Below are 7,969 nucleotides of genomic sequence, written 5' to 3' on the forward strand. Positions count from 1 at the left end.
ACCACTCTTTCCAGCACAAATCCAAAACATAACCATATACTAGCTACTGTGAAGAAAATTAACTCTATTCCAGCCAAGACCAGCACAAGTACATACCATTTTTTATGTGTCTCGAAACCAGAACAAAAGGCACAGGCAGAAACAAATCCTGAGCAACCGTTCATAAGAAGTGCAGTGGCATGCAAAGTAAAATATACCGTGGTGTTGCTGCCTTTCTGATCGCAAGAAACAGTGGCCATTGGGGATCCCACCCCATCATTAAGGACTGAAGCAGGTGCCTGACTTTGCAGCTAAGCAGGGGTGCTCAGACATCTCACTGGTGTAGCTGCTACTGCAGGAGCAACCCACAGTTTTAAGGAAACATTTAAACACAACTAATATTAAACTACAGAACATGTTTACCAGTTTGTAAAATTATTAATTCTATTTTTTACTGATCTGTCTATTTACCAAATTAAGGCAATATATCAAAACTAACGTCTTCCCTCCCTAATTATTATTAATAAAGACTGCTTATTTCCCCTTAACAAGGATTCATTTTCTCTCTTCAGATTAATAACAGTCTGAAGTAACTCAGGCACCACAGGGCCTGATTCCAGACTCCGTTAATCTGGAGTAACTCCAGAGCTTTCATGTAGCAAGATTTACAACTGTGCATATAGGATCAGGATCTCTCCCTCCACCTGTAGGCTCTCCCTTGAAAGTTTTTCTGGTATAAACTTCAAATCAAACTCTCCCACAGTACTGGCAAATGAAAAACATCAGTGGCACTAGCTTCGCTTATGCTTCTGAAGCCAGTGGAGCTATGTATGCTGATTTTCACCGTGTGAACTAGTTTGTCCATAATTGTTAGAAAAATCATTCCATACACTTAAGCAGATGAAGAAATATGTAAAAAGCATATAAGAAGCGTTGCTAAAACTAAACAAGACCACCTTGGGAACCCTGGCAACATTTCTGCGGTTCTCAGTATGCTCATCCAGAAGGTCTGTGCTTGCGTGTACGTCCTGGATCATACTTCCCTTGCCATACAGCTGGCCAGGAAATACTGCAGCCCCAGCTGGGGGCTTTCACAGTGTCCTGGTTTGAGATAGAACAGAACCAATTTTCTTTTCAGTAATTTTACTTTTCAGCTAAGTCTCTTCAAACAGACTGCACTCTCCGAAATTAACAGCATATTTTTCAGACAGTGTCTGCTTCTAGCAGATAACATCTGATGTTTATAGTTAATACCAAGGGATGGTAGGCAGAAAGGCTCTTGCTTATACTTATTGCTATAACAATCAAGGTCAGATAACTTTGTTATGTACCAAGTTGGAGGGTCAGAAGCAGAAGAATGTAAAGGGGTCACACCTGTGGGGAGGAGCAGACAGGACAGGTGACCCAAAACTGACCAACAGGGTATTCCATCCCATCTGTCTCTCGCTCAGTATAAAAGCTGAGGGATCAAAGAGGTTAACCCTCTTCTTCAATGGCCAGTGCCTGAGGAGGACTCTGTCTGTTCTGTCTGTTTGTCTGCCTTTGATCCTGATCTGTGCATTCCTGAATCCAGTTCCTGTCCATTGCTGAGTCCAGTGTGGGACTTTCCCAGTGCCTGTCAGGGATGTGATCATCATCCTGGGAACTTGATATTGGTTTTGTATATATTGTATATATTTCATTATTTTCTTATTAATATTATTATATTTTCTTTTTATTGTTAATAGTTTTTAGTTTCATATTTCATTGAAGTAGTTTTAGTTTCTTTTCAACCCATAAGTTTCTTTCCCTTATTCTCTCTCCCTTCTCTTCTGGGAGGGGAGAGAGGTTAAAACAGAGCATCTGTCATTTGTTTAGAGGCCAGCCCAGCCTAAACCAGGACACACAGCATACCATCTCACACAGGAAGACACCTGTGAGAGCACAGCAAGGAGCAGTCACAAACCTTAAGGAAGAAGCAGCTGACATCTGCAGCTCTGCCCCAAAACACCAGTTCTAAAGGCAGGGGAGGGGGAAGACTAAAAGCCTGTGCTCTTCTCTTCCTTTCTCCTGCCTCCAGCTGCTGGGCCACAGGATGCCCAGGACGGGTGAATCTGACACTGCTGGCCTGGGTCTAGAGGAGTCCTGCCTCCCACCAGTCCTTTTGCAACGTTTTGCCCCAGTTTCATGGAGTTGTTTGGCTTCTGTCCAAGCCTTTCAGTGGAAGAGAGTGAACTGCAAAGAGCGAGTGCTTGCTGGTTTGGGGTTTGGTGGTTTTTTTTGTTGTTGTTGTTTGGTTTTGTTGTTGTTGGTTGTTTATTTTTTGCCTTTCCAAAGCCCTGGCTGTTGTTTTAGAAGTGCCCTTCTGACACATATTTGTGCTTGAGAAGGTTAAGCAACTTTTGCCTCTCAAAAATGATGTCCTCAGTTTATCCACAACCTCTGTACAGCAAAAGCAACTGCAATCAAATACCCTCGTGTTACCCAGCATTTAGCACAGCCCTGACCTGACAGTGCCATCCTCTCCAGGGAGGAGAGGTAATTTAGACTCCCTGATAGCTTTCTTCTGTCTGACTCTATAGTACCGGATGTTGCTTAATTATATGTGGGCTGTGCTTTGCTTTGTGCTTTTTTCCAAATTAAACCTCCCTTTGTCATTTTAGCCCACCTTTTGTACTCTTCCTTTAGTTTCCTAAAGCTGCATCTGTACAGCATCTTCACCCAAGCATCATAAAAAATGCTAAATGACTTATGTAGGTCTTCTCACTTAAGGTCATTTCAATTATGGCAACATCAACAGATGTATATGTTCATTAATAAAAGTGTGATATGTGTTTGTGTCCCTCTGAAAGTTCAGTCAGAAAATTATAGATTATACTGAGACACTGCAGGAATTGCTACTCTGTAAGTCAAATGCTCTATTATTAAAAATGTCATCCCATATGAATTTCATAAATAGCAAAGCCAAGAACAGAGTAACCATTTTAAAAAGTCTAGAGGGGATTCCATAACAACATTTAAATGCATTACTACTCAAACAATTTGATTGGATTATAAAATATTTAAAACTGCAGCTGTACTTGTGGTGTTTAATGTTGACTATTTTGATTTCTGGAACATCTTACCCAAGAAGTACAACTTTACAAAACTAGTTATATAATTAGTATACAAATAGATAAGAAAATCTATAACCCACAGAAATACATAGTTTCTAAGGTACTGTATATAGCTGGCTTATTCTACGTACACAAATGAAAGAAAACAGAAAAAGAACATCAGGCATTAGAGTTTGTTTAAGACTTGTCCCTGGAATAAAGTAGGATGTTATTTTGCTAAAAATAAATATCACAAGAGATGCAGGACAGTGTGTGCTAAATAGCTATTATTGGCCAGATTCTCAGGTGGTGTAAACTGGCATTGATCCATTGTAGTTAATGGTTACACTGACAAGTTTTGGCTTTATTTTCATTCTGTGTCCTCTAAAATTTTTTTCTGGGATCTCTCTTACATATGTACTAGGTATGTTTGGGTTTATAATTAAATCTTCATTGACTTTTTAAGCAGAAAGGACAATTTTAAAACCTATTTTTCAGAAGAATAGCTATGTATTAATTGACAAATATATACTGATGCCCATATGTTATAGATATCCTTTCATATGCTAACTGTACCTCTTCTGCCAAACTATCGGTCATCTCTGCTGCTTTACCTGGATGAGTGTCAAGACATAATTCATCTAACAAACTCATGTTATTGGTCACTGCACTTCCATGAAAAGCAACCTCGTTTCAGAAGCACAATGACTATCAGAAGTGCCTTTTGTAATGGCTGACATTTTGGCTGAGACTTCATGGATTAGACTGGGGCTGAAAGCTAAAGCTTTGCAGCTTTAGTTATGGGATCCATTCTGTAGACAAGCGGTGTAACATATCCACTTCCTTTGTGCATGTGCAGAAAATACTATGGGTTACCTTATTTTTGCCATAACGATCCCAGATATGCTCTAAATTCCAAGTTGCCATTGGGACCTTGTCGCTGATGTCTGCTTGTCTCCTGCAGGCAGTCTGACCAGCTAATGAACTCAGTCAGCATATAACTCCTGTCTGTCCTTGCAGCAGGAGACAATGGACAAGGTCTTCTCTGCTGGACATTGCTCCTGCAAAGGCAGACAGAATAGCTGGAGGTGCCAGCATGCCCACAGTGCATTTAAGTATGTGCTATAGGACATTTCAAAGCTGTGGGTGCATCTGAAGGATTACGCAGCAGGGTCATCCCAAAACACACTTCCACCAGCATACAGTTTAAATAGCAGCCTATTTTTGGTCGTAAGAGCACAGCTACGATATTTCACTTCAACTTGAAGAGACACAAGGACATCTTCCCACACATTCAATTCCTGTATATGACTCTTGTTTCTCAAGACGTTTTGTTTTAGGCTATCTGATCTGAACATAAGCAAATTCAAAATGCCCTTCTGAAAATTCTCTAATGCTGCCCACCATTTAGGCTTGGCATAAAAGCATCATCCACATGTCTCAGCAAGCCAAATGACCTTGTAGACCCTGTTTTCCTGTGGGAGACTCACCTGTATTTATTTCTATTAAACAGAAATTAACTTGGACCTGCATATGCAACCTCATTTGGCATAGTTAATTCCAGATTCTAGAGTTATCATGAAAACAAAAAGCACATCTTACACATTGAAATCAGTGGGAATTAGACTTCAGTAACACACACAAAGCTATAACTAAGATAATCAAACAGCATAAGGATAATCCACTAATTGTTGAAATGAGGCAGAACATCTCCATGACTTGTCTCAACATCTAGCCCTGGGCTGAGTTTTGTTTGGAGTTCAGGAAGTTTTTATCATTTTAAGTATGTCAAGCCTGTGCACTTCAGGGCACAGCAGGAAGCAGAGGGAGGATTTTGCTTGCCCTGAGGTAGGCAGTTCTAGTCAAGGAAATGAAGATCACCCCGTTCCAGTTGAGCAAGTGAACGCTCCTGGTTCCAGTTGAGGGCATGCATATCCACCAGGCCTTCAAAATCAGGCCAGTGACTAACTGGTACACATTCTGCTTCCTCAGATGGTCTTTGAAAAATCATCCAGTCTTTAAAAGGAACACAAACCTGAAGTTTCTGTAATTTCCTGGGTTTCTATATGACAAAGAGGCCAAAGGCTGCTGAAGCAAATTAGGATCATGCTCTCAGTATATCTTTGGAATTATTTTGTTCTCAGCCTGAAAGCAGAATTTGACATTCAGTAACCTTTGTAAGTCCAAAGAAATGCTATTGACTTCACTGCAACTACTATAAATTTACACTCAATATAAGTACGAGTGGAGCTGTGCCATAGTTTGGTCATTAGTCTATGAATTCATATGGTATAGAACAAGCCCAGCAATTATTTGTGTTGTTTTTATTTTAAATGCCTAGCTTCTTGGTGCATGGTAATTTTCATGAGTGGTCCCTGCCCTTGATCATTTCAAATGTTTTTTGAAGCATTTGGATCTTAAAAATCTCACTACTTTCTAGGAACAGTGCCTTTCCTATGACTGGGTCTGAAGTTAGAGCTGTGCCATTTAAGAGAGAAGTTCAGAAAAAGGTGCACTAGAAATTTGTGCATGGACCCATGTACATAGTGGAGAGGTGAAAACATCACAAAATTAAAGAAAATGTAAAGCCAACAGAGCTTTTAAATTTTGGCTGCCTTTACTCCTCTCATTCTACCTATGTGTGGTCTCCTTGAAAAAATAACTAGGTATATGGAAAATATATGATCAAACATTTAGATTCAGGTACAGCGTGAAGGAACCTGCAATACCTTTCTCCCTTACTACAACTTGGTAGAATGATTGTGCTGGCAAGAAATTTGCCAGCTTGTGGTTATAGGGCTGGCAGCTCTGAACAAGGACAGTGCTCTGCTTCACTCATATAATATCTTGGATGTAATGGACAGACATCTCATACCATTATTTACTTGAAGGTGTATTATACTTTGCAGATCGCCCTATAGGTCCAAATAAACTGAGAGGCAAAGTGCCTCTGAAAGGGACCAAATGTGAGCAGAAACCCAGGTTCATTCTTCACCACTCAAGCAGTGTTTAGGATTCAAGTTTTATAGTGGAGGGGATCTATTTTACCTCAGTGGAGTTATTCTTGATTTACAACAGATTAGAATTAGCCCTCACAACTGGAGAAATCTATTCTATCAGGATGGTGATGGAGGCATTGATCCTAAACAAATAAAATGACCTTCTCTTTGAATTACTTTGGGCTTCACTAATTAAAATAATTTTGCTAATGAAAGCTGCAAAAATATTCATACAATTCTCATGCAGTCAGTCTGACCTTCTGCTGATGTTTCTGATGATGGTAAATACTTTATTCACCAGAAAACATACAAGCTGTAGAGCCACTTCTACAATGTAAGAAACCTGAAAACAATAGTCTATTAGAGTAACTTCAGTATCAGTGGCATGCACCGAGTTCTGTGCGTACATGTATGGTGACTTAAAAGTGCTAACACGTCTTCTGACCTCACGGCTTCATTATTTCTCACAGACCTATTGACCAAATCCATTCATATGATTTACAAACCACACTTGCAGATCCTCTGCAAATTAAGGTTATTTTTGTTGAAATAATGTTACTAGGGACAAAATTACTGACTCAAACAGGCAGTCAAAACTTAGGCAGAATTTCTTTTGAAATCTTTGAATGTAGACTGTAAGAGCTGGGCCAAATAGTTTTTGAGAGATACATTAATATAAACATCTGTAAAATATGGCTTAATGCCAGATAAAGAGTAGAATATTTTGCCAGTTAAATGCTTATTATCTTGTACACTGGTAAAATGTAGGAGTTTTTACACATTGTTAAGAGTCACGACTGTTAAGATTTTTTATCAGCACTGGCACACAGATGTTCTAAACAAAAGGAAACATTTTGTTTGGGTGGACTTGGATATATAGGTGCGCTGATAGTGAGCAAGAGAACATACTAATCATTACAAAATTCTCATATTGTTCGTTTCAAAATCTATTTTCTACAGGTATTTCATTCCAAGCCCTGAAAAAATACTGTCATACTAAAGAAATAGTGTTAATTAACCAGCTTCTTCTGATACAGAGTTCCCATCTTCACTTTTTCGGTGTTTTGACACACTGACATACCATTTTTAATTGTGGTACAGTCTGAGGTCCACAGCTTATTCTTAGAGGTCTCCCAAGACAAATCCAACCAAACACTGGTTTAGCCATGCACATGGTAGTTGTTCCTAGAAGTAAAAATAAGGAAGCGGGCAATGAAGGGGAATGGAGGTGAGGAAGTCTTTGCCAAAACAGAAAAATGCTAATCCCCCAACATCGTATATGTTGGAAACAACCTTTAAATTGCTGCAAAAATACAGACAGAGTTAAGGAAAGGATTGCAGCAGGGATCAGAACTGACTCCAAAATAGTCTATCATCTCCCTACAGTTTTAGTTACATTTCACACTAATTTATATGTTCCAAATGTTTAGGTAGATTTAGCTATGTGTTTACCATCATCAAGAATGAAAAATGTGTGCTCAATACCCTGTTCCATTTTGAAAATTTCAGCCTCTTATTTTGTGCAAATTCAGCCATTGTAACACAGTATTTTAAGAAACCACTTCCAGGAAAGTTCAGAGTCCCCTCAGACATAATACAACTTACCTTGCAATCAGGAGTAAGGATCATAGCCCTAAAAAGTCCCAGGGTTTATTAAAGAATGCATATAATTTTTCCATTCCATTTCATCAAAGTGAGGAAAAACAATTAAAAAAAATATTTATGTATGACTGGGCAGACCATGGGACTGGCATGCTTAGTATCTTAGTATTCTGTTATTGACAAAGGTTGTTACCAATTGCTGCAGAAAGATGAGCAGTCAAACATCTCTACCAGAATAAGCATGCGTAGTTGCTCCCTAGCTCACTTTAGGTAATGTCTGGCATATGCTCTGAAGCAGGATGGTTTATTTCCCTA

The sequence above is a fragment of the Charadrius vociferus genome, unplaced genomic scaffold (assembly GCF_000708025.1).
Source record: "Charadrius vociferus isolate BGI_N301 unplaced genomic scaffold, ASM70802v2 scaffold455, whole genome shotgun sequence".
NCBI classification, from domain to species: domain Eukaryota; kingdom Metazoa; phylum Chordata; class Aves; order Charadriiformes; family Charadriidae; genus Charadrius; species Charadrius vociferus.